Source organism: Setaria italica, chromosome III, assembly GCF_000263155.2.
Source record: "Setaria italica strain Yugu1 chromosome III, Setaria_italica_v2.0, whole genome shotgun sequence".
In the NCBI taxonomy this organism is placed as follows: Eukaryota; Viridiplantae; Streptophyta; class Magnoliopsida; order Poales; family Poaceae; genus Setaria; species Setaria italica.
Genome location: NC_028452.1, coordinates 48,846,842 through 48,867,583, shown reverse-complemented (window position 1 = coordinate 48,867,583; position 20,742 = coordinate 48,846,842). Strand labels below are relative to the sequence as shown.

At 43.1% G+C, this 20,742-nt stretch overlaps 1 long non-coding RNA gene across 3 annotated transcripts; it reads right to left on the bottom strand.

Annotated features, from left to right (window-relative positions):
• Positions 1–2,964: 2,964 nt before the first annotated feature.
• On the bottom strand, positions 2,965–6,854 carry LOC111256693. Of its 3 annotated transcripts, XR_002676879.1 has the most exons (4): positions 6,721–6,854; positions 6,205–6,256; positions 4,290–5,641; positions 2,965–3,237 (listed from the first exon to the last, which is right to left on the bottom strand). It is a non-coding gene; the product is annotated as an uncharacterized LOC111256693 (long non-coding RNA). The 3 variants fall into 3 exon arrangements; XR_002676878.1 differs by having other exon boundaries at positions 2,965–3,453; positions 6,205–6,822; XR_002676877.1 differs by having other exon boundaries at positions 6,205–6,822.
• Between the last annotated feature and the right edge of the window lie 13,888 nt (positions 6,855–20,742).

Below are 20,742 nucleotides of genomic sequence, written 5' to 3'. Positions count from 1 at the left end.
TTCTAAATAATCTACGTTTAATACTCTTAATTAGTATCTAAACATTTGATGTGACACGTGCTAAAAATAAGTCAGTGGAAGCAAACGCCCCCGCGGGGCCAGGCCAGCATGTTATTTTTCTATCCTTTCATGATTACAGCTCATTGGCCATGGTTCAGCCTAACTATATAATTGCCCTGAAAAGATACAAATTCACTTGAAATTTAAGCAAGGGGGAAGAGCCATCAAGATCAAATGTACCGTGGCCAAATGATTCATTCTTATCCAATAGGAGTCTGCTGCATGCAAAACTCTAGAATTAATCATGACATCTACAGCTGATTGCTGATTAGGGGGTGTTTGGGAGGGGGGTGCTAAATTTTAGCACCCCCATTTTAGTCACTTTTAGCCTCTCCTCCTCCCAAACACTTAGACTATAATGGAGGGGCTAAATTTTAGCCCCCCATAATCCATTAGCCCTCCAAGAGGTGCTAAAATTGACTATAACTGCTAAAAGTGGTCCCCCTCCTAATCCATTAGCCCTCCAAGAGGTGCTAAAATTGACTAGAAGTGCTAAAAGTGGTCCCCCTCCTCCATTTTTCCACCGGTACCCTCCCCTCTCTCCTCCCCCACGCTCCTCTCTCTCCTCCGCGCCCGGCCTCTGTGGCCCGCGCCGCCCGCCCGCTGCGCCGCCGCCCGCCGCTCGCCTCGCCGCCGCCCGCGCCGCCCGCCCGCCGCCCGCCGCCCGCCTCGCCGCCGCCCGGCCTCCGCCGCCCGCGCTGCCCGCCCGCCGCCCGCTGCGCCCCGCGCCCCGACCGGCCCCGCCACCGCTGCCGCTGCCGGATCGAATGTGCCATCCTCATCTGGTGCCCGGCCCCGGATCGAATGAGCTCGGTCTCCTCCTCCCCGAAGGTGGCCGCGGCGCGCGCCGCGCCCTCGGCGATGCCGGCGTCGGGCTCGTCGTCGACGGAGACCGGGATGGAGCCCCAGTCGGCGCCGTAGAGCACGGAGGTGGGGCGGACGTGGAGCAGCACGACGGCATCCCTGGGGCGGAGGTAGTTCTGGACGGCCCACTTGACGGCGAAGGCGGACTCGTCCGAGAGGTCCACCGTGATGCCGATGCGGCGGTGCGGGGAAGACGCCGCGGCGGAGGCCGCGGCCAGCGAGGAGAAGAAGAACCACGGTGAGGTGGGCTGGATCGCCGCCATCGCCTGCGCTGCAGACAGGTGCACCGGCGGCGGCCCGGACGGCGACCTGTCGTCGCCGGCGCCGGCAGTCGGGGAGGCCGGGTGGGTCGCCATCGCCGATTCGGCCAGAGGGTTGTTCCTCCTCTGGCCTACGAGATTCCTGCCAGCCGCGGCGGCTCGAACCGAATCGAATCAGGCGGCGTAGGCGGGAGAGCACAGCAGGGGCAGCACAGCAGGGGCAAAAGGGACATTTTACAGAAGAGGTGCTAAACTTTAGCCCTCTTTCCAAACACCCAAGGTGCTAAACTTTAGCCCTTTCATTTGAGGGGGCTAAATTTTAGCCCAAGGCTAAATTTTAGCACCCCTCTCCCAAACAGGGCCTAACTCATGTCCCTGTCCTCCCCTACTATGCCATAGTTGTTCCAGCTGTTCCCACTTCAGAAAATATTTATTACTCGTATTCGCAATTATTTCCCATACGAACTAACCAATTTCTGCAATGCACACGTCTTCAATTTCCATGGGAAAAAAAGTCAGTCGTTGCAAATAAATTTTGCAGGAATATTTTTCTGAAAACATTTCATGTGGTCAGAAATCAAAATGGACACCTATTATGCGTGTGAGGCTAGCTAGAGCTGACCGAAATTCTCTGCAGTTCCTGAAAAGTGTGCAGTATGCAAACACTTGCCATTTTAAAAATGGCAATAAAACGCGTAATACGGTCAAAGAACGCAAGGAGAGGTAGAGCCGTAGAAGCTTTATCTTATTTACATAACCTTGTGGGCCAGACACAATATTATACTAACCATTAGATTGCTTAGCAGCTATGTCAGCAGCTGTGCATCTCACATGGCATGTACCAACAAGATCTCCAAAGAATTGGTGCACAAGGTTAGTTCATCTGTTCAATCAATTGTACCCTGTGCCTTGTCTAGCAGTTTATTTGCTCTTTTACATTTTCCTAGCCCTGTTGTTTGTGTAGAGAATGAGAAAAACTCTTCTTCTTCTTTTTGGTAAATAAGAAAAACCCTTAGGCAGCTCATTCTTTTCTAAAAAATCAAAATAAAAATACAGCTCAATCTCAAAACTAAGTAATAGCAATCAAATGATAATCTCAAAACTCTTAATAGCATATACAAGGAAGCAACATTTTTAGCTGTTGGCAAACCAAATTTCTCTTCTTCCGACAGCTGCATTCCGGAATCAAAAGGAAATGCAGTTATGCAAGCAATGAAAGAGGAATAATTAACGGTGATTGTATAATATATAATACATTTTCATTAAAAATGATAGTATAAATATATCTGCCTTTATTACTGTGTAGGCAGGCAATCAGCAGAGAGGGACCTTATAAAAAAAAATCAGCAGAGAGGGAAGACGAAAACGACGCCTTGCGTTGAAAAGCAGGGATAGACGTCGACAAGTGTAGCCAAAAGAACATGGAAAGCGAGACATGGACGTACAGCGACCTGGCCGTCCAGAACATGTGAGTTTGAGATCTAGCTTGTTCTTTTGCTTGGGAAAAAAAATGATTGGATTGGAAACAGAAAAGATAACCATGGAAACTTTCTACACCTCAATTAGCAACCATTATCCGTACTCAAATATTTACTGTAGTCACTTATGTCCAGATTTTTATCGGTTTGCTTTGGTTCAGTTTCGTATATGATGATTCAGTTTTCTTTAATTTCGGAACTAGTGTTTGGCGCAATTTATTCTTTGTTGTATGCGAGACGGTAGAAATGGACAAAAGATCAATGAGAACTTATTAGATAGACATGTTCACGTAATAATATTGTTCAAGATAAGTTACATGACGAGGGTCCCACAGTAGTTTAGTCCGAAGAAGCACATATAGTTTACAACATAGCTACGGACAGATACAAATATTTTTTTTTAACGTAACTAAGTGGCAGTCTTCTATGGTTGACAAGGATAGATTTGATAGCATGGATGGAAACAGTCTTTGAGTGCTATTACAACATACAGACTTGACATGATATAGGAGCTCCAGGGGGCTCTCAGACAGGTATTGACTAGCTTACCGAAAAGCCAACCATAGCCTGAGATCCTGCAGAGAAGAAGAAATTTTTGTAAATAATTCAAGCTGGAAGCAACAGCAGAATCATCAATCTTGTGGCTAAAAATCTTAGCCTTTTTTTTTTGCTCTTCATTTTACTTAGGTTTAGAAATGACTGGGAAAAAGGCAGATATGATTGGACACTACCCTTCATTGGAGATATCTTGGTCTCTAATACCTTCATTAAGGGCAGGCATCCCAAAATTTCTACGGAAAAGAAATGAAGTTCTCAAAAGGATATATACTCACAGAAATATACAACCAGCAGATTGATGCGAGTTCCTATCATAGTTTAAGTGAAGAGAAAGAAAACTTAACAACACGAATTGGCAGTTTTAGCATAGTTTGCTTTCAGGGGATATAAAATAGCCAATCCTTGGAAAATATGGTCCACTACACAAGGAAATCAAAAGCAATAGCAAACCTTTATAGCTGCATATGTAATGCACCGAGGATAAGCATGACAATATAGTACTGGACCGACATTACAATTCAATTTGCTATAGGAAAATATGAAAACGGTCAGTTTTGCTTCAGTTAGGGTGCCTAACCTGAGAGATGGCGTCTCAAATTTGTAACTTTTCATCCCAAATAAAATAATCAAGCATCAAGATTTTCGTCACATATATCTAAAAACTTCCAGAATCTCTTCAAGTATATGCAGCCATTTTTAATAAACTTGAAAATAAATTTGCCAAGCACAACTGTTAACGTGAAATGGCATTTAAAAGTAAAATGTTCATAAATCAACAAAAAATGTTTGCCTAACGAAAAGAAAGGTATTCTTGGCTGGATTTTTCATTGTTAAAGCTCATTTTCAGAGGTATTCTTCCAGCACCCAAGTCATAAAGGGACAAGAAAACGCCCTCAACCAAAGGGAGACGATCATATACTTTTGCATTATATTTTCAGTCCACAGAGATTTACTTCTATAATAACATCTTAAAGGCCTAACTAATGTAAAACTATAGATTTCAACTTCTAAAAATAGATATCAAATAGAAAATCTTGTATCAAAATTAAATTCAAAAGTCAAGCTGTACCTTAATGGATACTTGGACTTCTTCAATGCCTCCAAAGTTCATTGTAACAAATTCGGTGTTAGAATCTGCAAAGAATGCCACTCCCAACTTGTTAGGAGGGAAACGCGACATGAATTAGGCATCTTACTCCAATTCTGAAAAAGTGAAACCCCAAGCCAAAAGAATAAGAAGGATATGGAGATCGAGGTGCAAACCAATGAAATTCAGTAATAACATTGGCAGTGGACTTTTAGAAAGGTAATCTGTCAACATCATGCTTGCAATGATCTTTGGTAGTGTTGTGATGGCATGAATATAACCAGGTACCCTAAGATCCCAACAGCTAGGTAAAACAGAGTGAGGTTCATAGTCAAATATTGCAAACCACAACAGTAAAGTAACCAATCTTGTAGGCTGTAGCTACACAAAAGACCCTGACTTTTATGTTCTTCCTTTTAGATTAGCTTTAGGAATGACTGAAAACAGCTAGATATTATGACAATATGATGGAACATCACCTTTCTTTTGAGCTAAAATTCTGTTCTTTAGTACCTTAAGATGTTGGTCAGTTAATCCAAAAATTTCTAGGGAAAAAAAAAAGATATGAGAAGAAAATTTATTTGCAGGAAAAATACACTGTAGTTCTTTTCAGTTGCAATTAAGATGTGCTCTTCCTTACCTTGAGGTTTAAATCCCAGACACCGTTTCTGTATATAAAAGCTCACAGCAATACCTCGAGCCACACATTATATACACAACTAATTTACAAGTAAACAAGGAACTGAAGAGATTCGAACACCAAAAAAAGACAGTTTACCCTTTCTTGTTGCTACAGATTTAGTTCCTGCAATGAAGCAAGGAACAGTAGTGATATTGATGAGTAAATGTTGGCAGAAGTAAACCTATGAAATATATGATTTACAGAAGTTAACCATAAAAATAAACCCGAAACCAAACAATTTATGACATTGTCAAATTAAGAACTAATCCCTATCTATGAGGTAGAATATTGGCACTTTCTATCGTCACTGAATTGCTGGTTTTTCTTTCCCCAGTAACACTCTGCACTGAGATTAACTGCACTTAAAGCCAGAGCCCTGCTATGAGACACTAAAAAAACTGCATATGGGATAACCAGCATTTTTATTTTGCCAAGCAGTAAAAACTGGTTAACAAGGCACAAGCACATTCTAAATTACTAAGTATCATCACCCTCTGTTCTTTCATTCAAGTAAATCGAACAAACATATGATTCCAAACCCATCAGTTTCTAAACAGAATTCTATAACAAAGGGATGCTCACTTTTGGATCGAAGATGCATACCTTGCCGAGCACATACTATCCAGAATAGAAAATAGACGTGCTGATGCTCCTGTAATAGAAAGCAATGTATCAAAGCAAACTAAAAGGAAATCAAATTATGGATCACAATTCATAAATATTGATATCATGGCATAACTTTTATTGCTTTGCTGATGAAAACAGTGATGTCTTGGTATTATCCACTGATAAAGCAGAATAATGCAAAGCCATCTATTTAGAATATATACTGTACAATGATGAGGACCAAACATTGTAAACTAAATAGAGCACATCCCGTACAGTGATAATCTACGTAGAGCAAAGGTAGAATGTAGCAATGGAAATATATATCTGCAAATCCTAACCTCACAAAGTTATAGGATTATGGCATAGAACACAACAATGAGCACTAAATAAGAGCCAAGGCAGCTAATAATATAATCTCACCAAGATGCCGTAACCAAATATTCGTAGTGACTCCGAATATTGAGAGCGGAGCAAAAATCACAGGTAAACCAAACCAGCTAACCAATATTGTGTATAATTAGACAAGGGGTGACAAAAAGCAATGTGGAACATGGAGATGCAGTAGCAGGTCAAAATGAACAGATGATGGAACGCAGTGCTACTCACCAAAGATGAAATCTCTGTGAATACCACCAGGACCTCTCCTGCGAACATGTCACTGCAATGCAAAGATTCAAATGAAACAAATCGGTTAGTGAAGAATAACAGAAGGAAGAGTGGATTGCATCAATAAATCCTGGCAGCCAAAATCTCCAAACCAGAATAGAAGAAGAAAGCCCAAATCTTGCCAATAAGACCAGAATAGAAGAAGAAGAAATCAATTGTGAGGGAAAAAGGGCCCTAAATCAATTCACCTTGGTGGTGACGAAATTGGCAGGAGAGAAAATCTCCAAACCAGTAGGGGGAAACAATCGCCAATACCAAAACCCTAACCACCATTGAGTGGAGGGCGCTACAAATTCAACAAGGTGCCTCAAGATCGATCTGTTCAGATGGGAAAGAGAACATCACCGGAAACGTGGAATCACAAACTGGAGGGGTAGACAATCAGGGCCGAAACTCGAGCGGCGCGAGATGGCAGGGGACCTGCGTGTGGACAACAGCCACGGAGATGAGACGTACTTGGGCAATGGCCGTGCAGAGGAGGGGCGATTTTTTTTTCCTTCGGGAAGGAGGCGGAGGCGTCGGCGCTCAGCGCTGCTGGAGGCTGGAGCCTCGATGTTTGACGAGGGGCGATGGGAGGAGGCGGAGAGGCCGCACTGCGGGCGCGGTTTCTCGGTTGCTTCCCCGTGATAGGTTCTGCAAAATCTGCGTGCATGCATCACACGAGTATTCAAATTCGAAATTAAAAAGTTATAAATCTTAAACTAATTATTTAAATTAAATTTTGATTGGATCGTTAAATTTTGATTGCATCATTAATTTTTTATAACAAGATGTTCAAAATAAGATCCTACTTGACTATGTTTAAAGAATTTTAAAAAATACTTTTTAGATACGGATTAATTAGTTATAACTACTGCGAACAAATGCTTGAACACCACAAATAAATAACTATTTTCTGCGAACAAAAAACTTAAACATGACGAACAAAAAATGTATAATGCGAAAAAAGATTGAGCATCACGAACATTGGATCAATAAGCTGTTATACACATGCAACAGTGTCAGCTCACGAGAGAGAATTGCTTCCATGTGATTGATGATATCATCCCACATGCAAAGAAAGGTTTCACACTAAAAAAAAACTATAAATCTTAAACGAAACATCCAAATTAAATTCCGATTGCACCATCAGATTTTTGAAAATAAAACCTCCAAAACAAGACCCCACTTAATTATATTTGAATGAATTTTATTTATCACTGTTTTTAATCATTTTCAAAAAAATCTGAGGCATGAACAAATTATACGAATTCAAAGAACAATCTAAAGACATTGAATTTATCTTCTGAATAATTTCATCATGGGAAAAGTCGACCATATGTTTATTAATATAAATACAAAGATTGATTATATGAATTATGAAATAAACCATCTAAAGAAAGAATATATACATAAGAATTAGATCAATCAAAAAGAAAGGGAAAAGAAAATAATCTAGAAAAATAATTAAAAGGGAAAACATTAAACAGAAAGAAATAGAAAAATGAACAAACACAAAGAAAGAAAAGGCCAACTCAGCCTTAGCAAGTAGCCTTAGTCAAGGAAATAAAGGAAATAAAGATATGCGAGAGAATTAGAAGGAATTAATGAAAAGGAAAGAAAAAGAAAAATAGAAGATCAAATAACTAAGATATAAAGAATAAAGTATATGCATACGAATTAAAATAGAATATATATATATATAAAAGGTTCAGAAATAAAAAATCAAAACGAATGAACGTGGAAAGAAAAAAACTAACCCTAGCATGCATGCGTTGCAGGTGAGGACACAGGGCTACCAAATCTGTATTGAGCCGCCTGACCCTCTTGATGGCCCATATAAATGCTTTAGGTCATAAGATATTTTTCATCGCATATGTGATATATAGTCCCCACCCGCGCTGCTGCTGGTTGTAGTTTCCCGAGATCGTGACGGGGTAGGAGCGGAAGCTAAAGAATGTACACCATAGAAATCCAACGGTGAAAAAAATTTGGGAAGTGCTAGCCGGGGTGGAAGAGCGCGACGCCGTCGAGGTGGGGAGGAGGACGCCGGCGTGGGGCACGGGTGGGGGACGAGGCCGCCGGAGTGGAGGAGGAGGATACCGGGGTGGAAGGTTGAACAAGAAAGAAAAGGGATGGGGAAGAAAAAGAACCGTGAAAATGGATAGGAAGCGGAGGGGAGCGGAACGACGTCCGACGCGTCCGGACGCTCGGACGGTAGCGTAACCTATCGATCAGGACGTCTTCTAGTATTATAGGTCTTCATAGTGCATCCATCCCCTTCATCAAGCAGTAGAAATTGATTATTTGAATGACAGAAACTGCTGCCATCAAATAGTAGAAACTGACACACCTTATTGCTGTTTAAAATGGCAGTTTCAATCACATTGAAGCGTCATTAGGCTCAGCAGTTAAGCAGCAAATAAATCATCAGGCGATGTAATATTCTGACGGTTATGGTTACTGATTGAAACAAAAGTAAATGCACTGCTTGTTAGCAATAGCAAGACATAGAATAGCTTTACATGTAACCAAACAAGGAAAGAATAGCCAACATGTATTGGATTTTTAGTGCAGAATAACCAAAATAAGGGTGTTGTTACTGCAGAAATATTGGAATTTTCATCAATGGCGAAGCAAATTTGTACAAATCTGAAATATTGGAATGGATGGTTATCCTCTCTGCGTGGCCTGGCTGAGCAGCAGGAGGCAGCGAGCTGCCGGCGGCCCGGTACCGGCGCACGGACGCAGTGAACGCCGCGACGACCGTGGCACGCGCCGCGTCGGCGGTGGCAGCCTGCCTCTCCAGCGCGGCGACGAGCTCCTCCTCGCCGGGCCTCGCCGCGAACTCCGCCGCGCCGCGCCGGAGCCCGCCGGCGAGCGCGGCCATGCTCTCCTCCATCCGCACGGCGTCGTCCTCAACCTGTTGTGCCAGGGCCAGCACGTCGGCATCCGGGGCCTCGCCGCGCGCCAGCGACGCGTCCGTCTCGCCGGCGATGTAGCCCAGGAACGCCGCTATGGCGGGGCCCACGGCGTGCTCCGCCGCCGCCACCCTCCGCAGCTCCTTCTCCCTTATCCGGCGCGTGGTGGCGGCGAACCACTCGGCGTCGGCGCGCTGCGCGGCCGTGGTCACGGCCTGCCGCCGCAGCGCCGCGACGAAGGCCTCGTCCTCCGGCCCCGGACGCCGCGAGAGCAGCGACAGGGCTCGCTGGATGTCCGCCGCTTCCCTCGCCAGCATCTCCGCCGCCTGCAGGGCCATGGGCTCGGCGCTCTCGACCCAGTCCCAGGACTCGGGGTTGAGGTACTCGGCGTCCTCCAGCAGCGCCGCCTTGGACCGTAGGGCCCTGAAATCGTCCGACAGGCCTTGGTTGTCGTCGTTCTCCACCAGATCCCTCAGATTCGCGAGCATCTCCTCCTCGTCGTAGAGGCACTGCGCCGCCGGGATCTCCGCCATGGGATCTCCTATCTGCCGCTGGTTGCGTTCTCTTGGCGATCAATTCAATATATAGACGTGAGGGTGTCGATCTAATCTAATCGGAGTCGGTTGCGTTCCCGTATCGCGCTGACGACGACCCTGCTGCCCTCGGAACCGCGTGGGGAGTCACGGCCCAATAAATTTCTGATAGCCCACCAACGCCAGCAGGCCCACTATAGGGCGATGATCGTGCGTTTTTTACTCGTCATGGTGGCAGGGGTTTGGATCTGGAGTTTGTCGCATTGGAATATTCGAAGACTAATTACAAGGACTAAATATAAGTTAATTATAAAATTAATTGTACATATGGAAACTAAATGGCAAGACGAATCTATTAAGCCTAATTAATTCATCATTAGCAATGGTTACTATAGCAGCATACTGTCAAATCCTGAAATAATAGGCTTAATAGATTCGTCTCGCCGCTTAGCCCCCACCTGTGTAATGAGTTTTGTAAATAGTCTATATTTAATACTCCTAATTAGTATCTAAATATTCTATGTGATAGGGATTAAAATTTAGACACAGATCCAAACACCCTCTCGTACGTTTTTTTTTGCTTCCGTGTATTTTTTTACCGTTTGCTTGGTTTTTTTTATCGTCCTTTTTCCCTTCCGTTATTTCCTGCCGTTTCTTCCTTTTCCGTAACCTTTGTTTATTTTTTCTTCCGTTCGTTTTCTCTTTTTTCCCCATCTGTTACTTTTCAACGTGATTTTTCCTTCCGTTTCTTTTTTCTTTTCCATTTTTTCTTTATTGTTTTTATTAACTTTATCTTTTTCATATATATATATATTGTTCCGTGACTTTGTATAATTTATTCGAGGCATACATTTTTTATTCCGTAAGTTCGTATAATTTGTTCGATGCATCAACTATTTTATTCCGTGAGTTTGCATAATATTTTCCAGATGCACATGTCTTGTAGAAAATATGTCAACTCAATAAAATTGTTAATAAAAAATTATCCAAATATAGTCAAGTGAGATATCGTTTTGAAGGTTTTTTTTAACAAACTCAGTTGTGTAATTGAAATATAATTTTGATGCTCGGTGTGAGATTTATGATTTTTTAAATTCCAAACTCTTTTGCATGTGAGATGACATCATCAGTACATAGCTATTATTAGTAGTCTAAAATATATATAGCTGCAGTATATTATTAGCACGTCGATGCGCACTTGGACCATTAGCGCAGGGAGGTCACAAATTTTTTCTATTTTTTTTAAAAATATTTGAACTTAATAAAAATATATATATTTAAAAATATATATATATTACCCCAAAGGTTGTCCTTGACCAACAAATCTAGTACTCTAGTGTGTGGAATGCTTTGACACCTAAATCGAATTACATAAACTGATTATCTAAAGTGTTAGTTGGCTTTGCAATTGCTGGTGGTTGCTACACGGCTGCATGCAAAGCTCTGAAACACTGCCTCCTCCTGACCGAGAAGTTGCAGCCAAGCAGTCAAGCACCATGGCCGAAGGCAAGCTAGGCAGGTTCCAGCAGCACTGGGCTACAGACTACGGAGAGGCATGCAGGTGCTCATATTCACTGCTTTAATTTTCTGGCCTTCGCAGCTGGCAATCAAGAAGATGAGTACAGCATCAAGATGGCAAACACGCATGTATGATGTATATCAGTATACTCTCTCCGTCATGAAAACGTCATGAAAAGAATACAACTCTGGCTATGTATTTAGACAAGTATTTGTTTAGGTACGTAACTAGAATTGCATTCTTTTTGAAAAAGAGAAAGTATGTGATATCATAGAAAAATCTTTAGCTCATTCAGAATAGAGGATGAAATGAACAACAAAAACTTGTCTTCCTCGCAAAATTTAGAAACATATATAAAAATAAAAAACTGCAAATACCTTATTACCTGACCAACCATTTGGAGATATGTTCAAGAGAAATCAGTAAAATACAAAACAGAAACCTCGAACAATGGAAGCGACATATAGCACTACTGGAGAACCGACCTTTAGTACCGGTCAGTAACCCCCCTTTACTACCGGGCGCCTGACTGGTATCGCTTAATACCAGCCAAAATGTCCGGTACTAAAGAGGGGTTTTAGTACCGGTCGGTATTACCGACATATACTAAACGTCTTTATGCCCAAAAAATAAAGAAAAAAATCGACGAACAACCAGGACGCCCCCGCACACGCGCATCATCACAAGTCACGCGAATTTCACGCATAATATGTGCATGCGCGGTCCGTGGGATTCAAACCTACACAACACATGTAACCTATGGAGAGACCTTTAGTATCGGACAATAACACCGTCCGATACTAAATGTCACCATTTAGTACCGAGCGGTGTTATTGCCTGGTCCTAAATGGTATCCCACGAGGTACTAATGTTATTGCCCGGCAATAAAACGTCTCCATGAGCCGAAAATTTCTACCCGGTACTAATTTCTCACGTTAGTATCGGACGAAAAGCCGTCTGGTACTAACGTCAAGGACGAATGCTCATAATAGTAGTGTAGAACAATAGCACGGAAGGTCAGGGTTAATCTTCAGTCACAAGCTTTTATTACCTCCACAAGAATGGAGTCACCCTCAACCTTACCGGGTTCATCTGACATCGAGCTCCCTTCAATCAAACAAATCAAAGCCCGGGGTGACTTCAAGTTTGTTAACGTCGTTTCCTTAGCTCGATCGTGCTGTATATTATAATATTGCTTGTTAATGACGTTTCCTTAGCTTGTTGTATCTTATAATGTTAGCATATCCATCGCCTGTGTGTCAAAGATGAACACAACATCAAAGATGGAAAACACACACATGCATATGCGTGGGCGTGTGTCAGACACTTCTCCAGTGATCTTGCATCTTTTGTTGTATGTCGTAGCATGTTGCTCGGAGAAAACCACCGTACTTAATCGATGCTGAATAATGTGGGCCGCCATGGACCATATGTCTCTGTAATAATGTTCGTTGGTTAAACTTAATCTGCTGTACTAATATAGGCACTTAAAGGTTTAAATTCCATCCTCATTTGGTGGTTTGCATAGTTGGAGAGGATACCTTGTTATTCTATTGCAAGGCTTGCATTGTGTCTTCTCTCACCAACAAAATTAAGGTCCGTTGTGGCCGTCTTCTATGGATTCTACTGCATAGCATACAAATACAACTGTAGATATACTGTGAAGAACATGAGCACTGCATCAAGATGTGTGTGTGCGTCAAACACACATGCATCAGTAATGTGGTAGCAAAATCTGCTCGGGGGATTATTCGTAGCCCAACAATGTCAATGTCATGCATTCTGAATAGAGGATAAAATGAATGGCAAAAGGTTACCTTCCTGCCAAAAGTCGAAGCCAAAAAGTTAGAAACATATAGTAACTGAAAGCTGCAATCACGTCAGTACATCACCAACCATTTGGAGATCTGCTCGAGAGAAATCAGCATAAACACAACTAGAAACCTAGAACACATGGAAGCGATATATAGAACAATCCGGTAGGAGGTCGGGGTTAATATTCAGTTACCAGCTTTCATCTCCATAAGAACAGAGCCAAAATAAAGGCTTCCCATGGATACCGTACGGTTACTCAGGACCAAATAAAAAACCATCCATTTATCCTTGTTTGTATCACGGCTTTGTTCTTGATATTGGTCTAAGCCGTTTAAATTACTTTCCGATGTTGCACTACTTGTGCCAACAAAGGAATCTGCAATACACAACTTTCTTATGTGGCAAAATGTTCGATACACTTGGGCAAATCAAAAGTGTCCTATATATCCACATTCAGTAAGAGCATGCATGCATGCAGTTCAGTTATTGATCACACAAGCCGAAACATATTAGCTCCTAGTATTTATGCAATTCGTTTTGTTGAATTCCAGAGTCCAAAACATGTAATGGCCAGAGTCCTAGCTGAGTGAAGTCAGCTAGCACTACTAGAAACGGAAATATCCCCGTGCGGCGAGGCATTTCTTTGACGGGTACATGCAAAACCTATGGGAAATTCCTCTTCACTGTCGGGTCCGAAGTTTTCCTCCATTCCGCTTCATTCTGCTCGTCTGCGCCCCTCCCTCCCTTTTCTGTGCACGCTCTCTCTCTCTCTCTCTGGCCTTATCTGTTATCTCTTCCCCCAACCTAGCACCTCCTGCTCCCAAATCCAGAATCTCTCTCGCATGGCACACAGCACTCAGCAGCCACCTCGGCATGGGGGGCATAGCGTCTCGACGACGCGGGATGGCGAGCGCCTTGACGCGGGGGCGAGGGAGCCTCGTACTCGCCATCAGCCATGGCATCAACACCACACCGCCTTCACGCTAGGCGCTGGCGCCATGGCCGTCCCTGCACCAAGCTCCTTCCGCTGGCACGTTAAAAAAAAATGTGTTCCGTGGGGAGACTGACATTGTCGAGCTATCTCTGACGGTATTTGCCTGTCGGTTTCCCGTCGGAACATATTTTCCGACGGTTTCCTATATTTCCTTGACGGTTTTTGGTACGTAGGAAAATTCCCGTTTCCATTAGTGTAGGGTTGAGAGTCTATATAACATATAGAGGGACGAACATAGAAGGGGAATTAGTTTGATTGATTCTTGCTTTACTTCGATACTCTGCATGCCCCATTATATAGAGAACCCTAACAGCTCATCTAACAAATCAATTTAATCAACTAATATTATCCCTAAGACCCCCAACAACTCAACTGATTAATCCTATCTCTTGGTGCACGTGAAATAAAAGGAAAGTGCTATTGGACTGCATACACATTGCTATAATAATCTATATACCTACGCCAACAAGTAAGGAACCCTTCCAAAAACGTTGCCTATTAGTTTTACATGTAGCCTATAAACCTTCTAGCCCCCAAAAGAGGCTTCAGTGGCATAAACAGAACACTCACAGGCAATATACATATATTATGTAGTTAAACTAGTTATCGTGATATAGTTCATGAATGGCAATTACAAGCAGGTACATAACAACCTAGTAAGATAATTTTTGTGATGGAGGCAAAACATTTCACCTAAATAGAATAAGTATCAACAATCTGCAAATGAGATACACATAATGGAAAAAATAAACATGATACAATTCTAGATTACCTTAGAAGTTAAAATATTGCACCAGTGTTTGCAGTCATTCGACAAATCCTGAGCAGAAATTTGCATGCTAGCCCCATCACAGGCTACCCTTGTAGGTCTAACATTCAGACCAAATATTGTTGATCTGCAATAACAAAAAACATAATATCAGGAGAAAGAGAAATTTTCAGAATGCTTGGGTTTTTACACCAAATAGTTTTCGCATGACAAAACAAGGTACTATAATCAACCAAAATGAAGGCATATTTTGTAGGGGAAAATTCTTACGAAGTAGATTTTGACCTTAATTTCCCTTACTATATATATTCAATTGCTGCAAAATTAATATCATCTCATTATCACTTTGGATGCAAACCTATTGATGCAACTTCTATACAAGAAATATACTTATAATTTGACTGATTGTTCATCAAAATCTATGAAGTTTGACTTTTCCCCTGTCAGAATATGCCTTACATTGATGGATGGAGGGTATAGTGGACACCTGACACGAAAATGGGGAGAAAATGTCAAGAAGAGAATACTCAAGAATCCTTTATGAGAAGAATAATTTAGGCTTAAAAACGTACTATGGTAAGAGTTACTATGATAAGAGAAACAAAGGTAGATATGTAGTAGGTAAGAAACATAACAGAATTTACCATTTTAGATAAGATATAATCTGCATATCGGTGAGAAGTGGAAGGAAATTAAGAAACGGCTTAGAACAGCATGGCACAGGTCCACAGATCGATCGTGCGATCATAACTAGCTGAGTCCTGACACCCGAGGACATGCATCAACCGGGTAGGAGTAGATAGAGGTACTGAACGGATACAAATGATGAAACGATCCATCGACAGGGGACACTAGACTGGATTGGTACTAGTTGCAGCTAACTTTCAGATTTTCCTTTTTTTTTCTCGAACTTCAATCTTTTTCTTTGCTAAAAGAATCTTTGGTTCTTTAGTATATATGGAATACTATAATAGAAGACATACGGATCATGAAAGATCAGAAGCTATTAAAAGTCAGATACAGAAGAAGGCAGGAAATATGGTATTGTAATACAAAATAATCGATGTGAATCTATAGCATTTTAGGGACTCAGTTATATAACTACTGTACAACGGATATTTATGATATCTAAAGAAGCATATATGATTATATATAGACAAGTGGCAAGAGCTGTGTTCCGTGCATTCCATGTAAGAAATCAAGTATTGAAATCGTATAGTGGGTCCCATGTGTGTAAAAATTATGGCTTACTGAGGTCCTAAATGCAGAAATAATATATGAGAGCAAAAGGCAGTTACATGTATTATTGTCAGATATTTAATGCGACATGATTACATCCATGTAAGAAGATGGCATCCATCATGCCAAGAATTTTTACTCATTATATTCTAGATCTAGAGTAGCCTGCCAAGCCTGCAAGAAAACAGATATTGGAAATTGGATGGCTTCATTCACCTGGGCACAAGGTCTAATATTTCCAGCAAGAGATCTACACCTACAAACAAATCTGAAATTACTCTTAGATTTTCTCCTATTTTTGTGAACAGAGAAGCATGAAATTACTTTTATTCTTTGCTCATATTATTACTAACTAGTAGAATTCATATGGACTGAAAGCAAACTTAACTGAGAATTACCATCAGTTCATTAGGACCGCTTAGACGACCAGACTGTAAGGATGAAATAACGACATTTGTTTTCCAAGTGGAGTTCAATCAACTTTATAACTCCTGTACAGTACCTTTCATAGTCAATACGTGAAACCAAAGCCTTAGCAGAGGAAGGAACCGATCTGATTACCGGAACCAAGGCAACCAGAACGGGTATCTCCATCGATTTCATGAAGAAGCTTATCATACCATGAACGAAAATAGAAAACAGAAAAGTTTCTCAAACTAGAGTAGGAATTCGATCAATCGCTATCAGTACCTGGAGGCAGATAAATCGCTATGAGAACCTTTTTACCTCAGTAGGAAGCAGTGGATGAAAGCTGGAGGAAGGTTGAAGAGAGAATATCCAGTCGTGTAGGCAAGTGGCGGGTGGCTGTGCTCAAAGCAGTCTGCAAAATCCATTTCAGTAGAGTATATAATGTCGATGGCCTGAGGTGACTCCATAGCAGGAAATTGTAAATTCTGTCAAAGGAAGTCACTCGCATAAATTGCTTTGGGAAGGCATGAAGAAACTAGTGTATTTAGTAGTCTATTGCTATATCTATCATCACAGAGAGAACCAACCAAAGTGAAGTCTAGCTTAAAGAAACCCTAGTGGTGCAACTACAATAGGGAATATAAGATCAATATTTTACTTTACACATATATGGTTAGCTACTTATATACAGTGCCTATGACAACCAGAAAAGCTGGAAGACAACTATTTAATTTGTTGGTGCTGAAAAAAAAGTACACTGCTGCAGACCACAAGTTTTTGATAACAAATTAAAGCACATTATCTCTCTCTGTTACATACAATTAAACCAGGCGATGATCATGAAAACAATGTCCAGATAAGAAAAAGGCCGATTAACTAGTTATAGTTGAAGTTCAAAACAAAAAATGAGGCTAAGTTTGACCAATTTTTATAATACAAACTAAAATTTGCACAAGAGCCTCATCTTATTAGGCTCCACGCAATTGTCAGTACCACACAGGCTGGCCAGTGTTGTCGGTCTCCATTTGCAACTTACAAGAACAATGATACAGAGGGAAATCACAGTGTTCTCTAAATATCAGGAAGTTACAGCATACAAACTCAGTGACAAAACAGGGCAGAATTAATCAAAATGAAGCTGGAATATATGGTAGGAGAATGTGGAGAAAAAGGTCAATTTCGGTGCGTAACATTTTATGAAATTCCATATGTGTAGCAAGATTTCAAAAGAACCACCAGTAAGTGTTTCATAGCCGTTATTTATTGCACTCCTTGCACTTAGAAAGAACAAACATGTGCTCGGCTGAACTGGAAAGCACATAAGAGAGCGAACAAGAATGTGGTGTAACCAAACACGCATGAATGGACCGTTGTATTTGAGTTAGCACTGCATCTACGTATTATCAGAATATCTCAAAGCAGTAAACAAAACATGGCAATTGATCTTCTATGATAAGGAGGAGCAAAGGTACGTACGTAACGTAGATTTGTATCACATGTTGTTTCGAGTTTCCACTTTGCGCTCTTCATCACAGCTGATATAGCATGCTCTTAACTGTAACCGATAGAGTGTAAGAGATGAAAGAATAGGCTGCAGTCACTTGCAGCTAAAGCAGACAGCCAACTAGCTTTGCAAGAAAAACAGTACTTTAGTCATTTTAGACGCAAAGGAAGGCAGGAATATATGCATATGAGAGATGAAAAACAAAGCTGCCAATCGCAGAAATCAGAACTCGGACACGTCCCATTGCGAGAAAATTGCTAACCCTAGCACCGACTGACCCGCCTCTGGAAACTAATCCTTTTGCAAGGGAGGTAATGGTACGACGGGATCTGATCGAAAAATTGAAGGGGCTAACAAGCGACGTTGCTTGTGCTCTCACCTCCGGCGGCGGGGCGGCCGCCGGCGATGAGGACGACGCCTCCCTGCCGTTCTCCCAATCCCCGCTTCCCGGAGGAAGGGAAGGATCCGTACGGGAGTGGTAGTCCGCCGGGAACGAGCTGGATCTGCTCCGATCAGCCTAGGGCACGCCACCGGCGAGCGACGCCGGCCGGTCGGATGCGGCGGCATTTGCTGGTGGGCCGGTCGAATTTCGCTTGGTTAAGGAGCCTAACTGCATTGTGGGCCTCGAATAGCTTGCCGACATTATAGCCCACGACAGCACTTAGCCCAATTTCAACTAGGCCGGAACTTCAACTTAGCCCACGACAGTAATAGGTTGCACATGCTTTTAGGGCTCACATCGACACGTCCCAGAAACAGACAGGCCCAGTTATGAAATTGGACCCACTCCGCCCTCGCCCTCGCCCTCGCCCTCGCCTGATTGATATCTGTTTGGCAATCGCCGACCTCTGGCCGAATCGAAGGAGTCTTTGTGCCCCGGTTGGTGATCGCGGGTAGAGAAGAAGGCGACGAAATGCCAAGGCGGCGGCGGCGGCGGCGGCCGCCGTACGGGAACGCCGACGGGGCTGCGCCTCTACCTTATCTTCGACGACTGCCCTGGGGTACAGCATCCACGAGCTAGACTTATCACCCGGCTCTCCCTGTCACAAGGCTACCGGCGGGGAGCGGCGGCGCTTGCCCCGTCCATTCATCCGCGTCGACGCCCAGCGCAGGTTCCCCAGTTACTTCGCCACCGTCGGCACCAGGATCGTGGCAACCATAGTAGAGAAACAACTTTTGATCCTTGGATAAAAATTTCGGAATGAATGGGATCCAGGACTAAAGATGCATTAGTCTAAATTTTGTAGTCCCCAAGTCCCAATTAGTAGTTCTAACCGAAATAAAAGTGGAGCTTTGGGGCACGTATTAACCATAGCTGATGCCGTCCCTGTAGTGCCACGGGAGCGTAATCATCCGACGTGTACCGTAGTTATTGAAGAGAGAGAGACGAGCCGTGGCCCGTGCTCCCAGAACTAACCGACGGATCGGCGCGCGTTGCAGGAATCGTCTTCTCCATACGACGACGCCAGTCGATCCGCTGCGCCGCGCGCGGAGAATCAGAGAGGGCGCCCGCGCCGTGGGTCAGGCTGCGGAGCTGCTCGCGACGCGACGCTTGCCGGGCCCGTGTATGCTCCGCCGCCGCCCATGGTTCATGGAGCCTCAGCCTCCTAATGAAGCGGCCGCTGCACTCTTGCAATGCAACAAGGATTAAAGAAAAAGAAAAGTGGAAAGCAAAAGATCTATAAAAAAGAATCACGAACAGAGCAGCTCATTGATGCTCTAGTTTGCACTCTGCAGCCCGCCAGCCCCTCCCGTCAGAGCATCGTTTCCTCTACGCAATGTTGCTGCTCGCCAGCCGACGCGTTGTGCCTCCCGCTCACTGCCCCCATCTTTGATCTCTTGATTTGAGCAAAAAGGGTTCCATCGAGTGAATGGATTTGGTAGAGGGGGTGAACAGCAACCAATTTTTGTGGTCTGATTATGCAGGGGACATGGCGGATGGAGTATTTGGTTGGTTGCCTTTTATCTCGGGAGAGAGGGGAACGAGAGACTAGAGGTACGTACTCTTTTGACATGCGCAGAGGACATCAAATAAAATTAAAAGTTATGCTATAGTCCTTAAGGTAGGATTTAATTCTCTTCAACGATATACACCATTTGTCCTCAAACAAACAATAAAATAGTATACAAAGATAAAATTTATACTTGACGAGGATAGTTTTATGTGTCCATTGATGTATTAAATACCTTGCAGACAGCTCAGTAGACAAATCATTGTATGACTTATCTGTTTTACTGTCTATATTATATGTGATATGGCATTGTTCGCAGACAGCAGCTGTCTAAACCGTTGCACGTGCCCTTAATCCCGATTGGAGCCACCAACCGGAATAAATGGATTTAGTCTCGGTTGGAGCCACCAACCGGTACTAAATTCATAACACCAGCCTTTATCTCTCCGATTCCTCTCTCTCTCCCCCTTATCTTCTCCTCTCCCTCAGCACATGCAAATGGCCAACACTCCTCCCTCTACTCCCTCCTTTCCTAGGCTCCTCCCTCTGCTCCCTCCCTTCCTCCGCATCTCCTCCTCTCCTTCTGCTCCCTTCCTCCCCGCCTCCCTGGCCTCCTCCTCCTAGCTCCCTTCTCGCAAGATGGCCGGCGCAGGCGAGTACGGGCGGAGTTGCCTGGCCCGGCGCACCCGCAGGCGGCCTGGTGCGGCGCAAGCTACTAGGCGAGCTGCCAGATTTGATTCACCTCTGTTTGTGAATAACTAATTTGTGATTTTTGCTGGTGAATTCACCGTGTGTTGTGAATCAAATCGAACTCATGTGTCGTGACTTGTGAATTAGATCTTGTG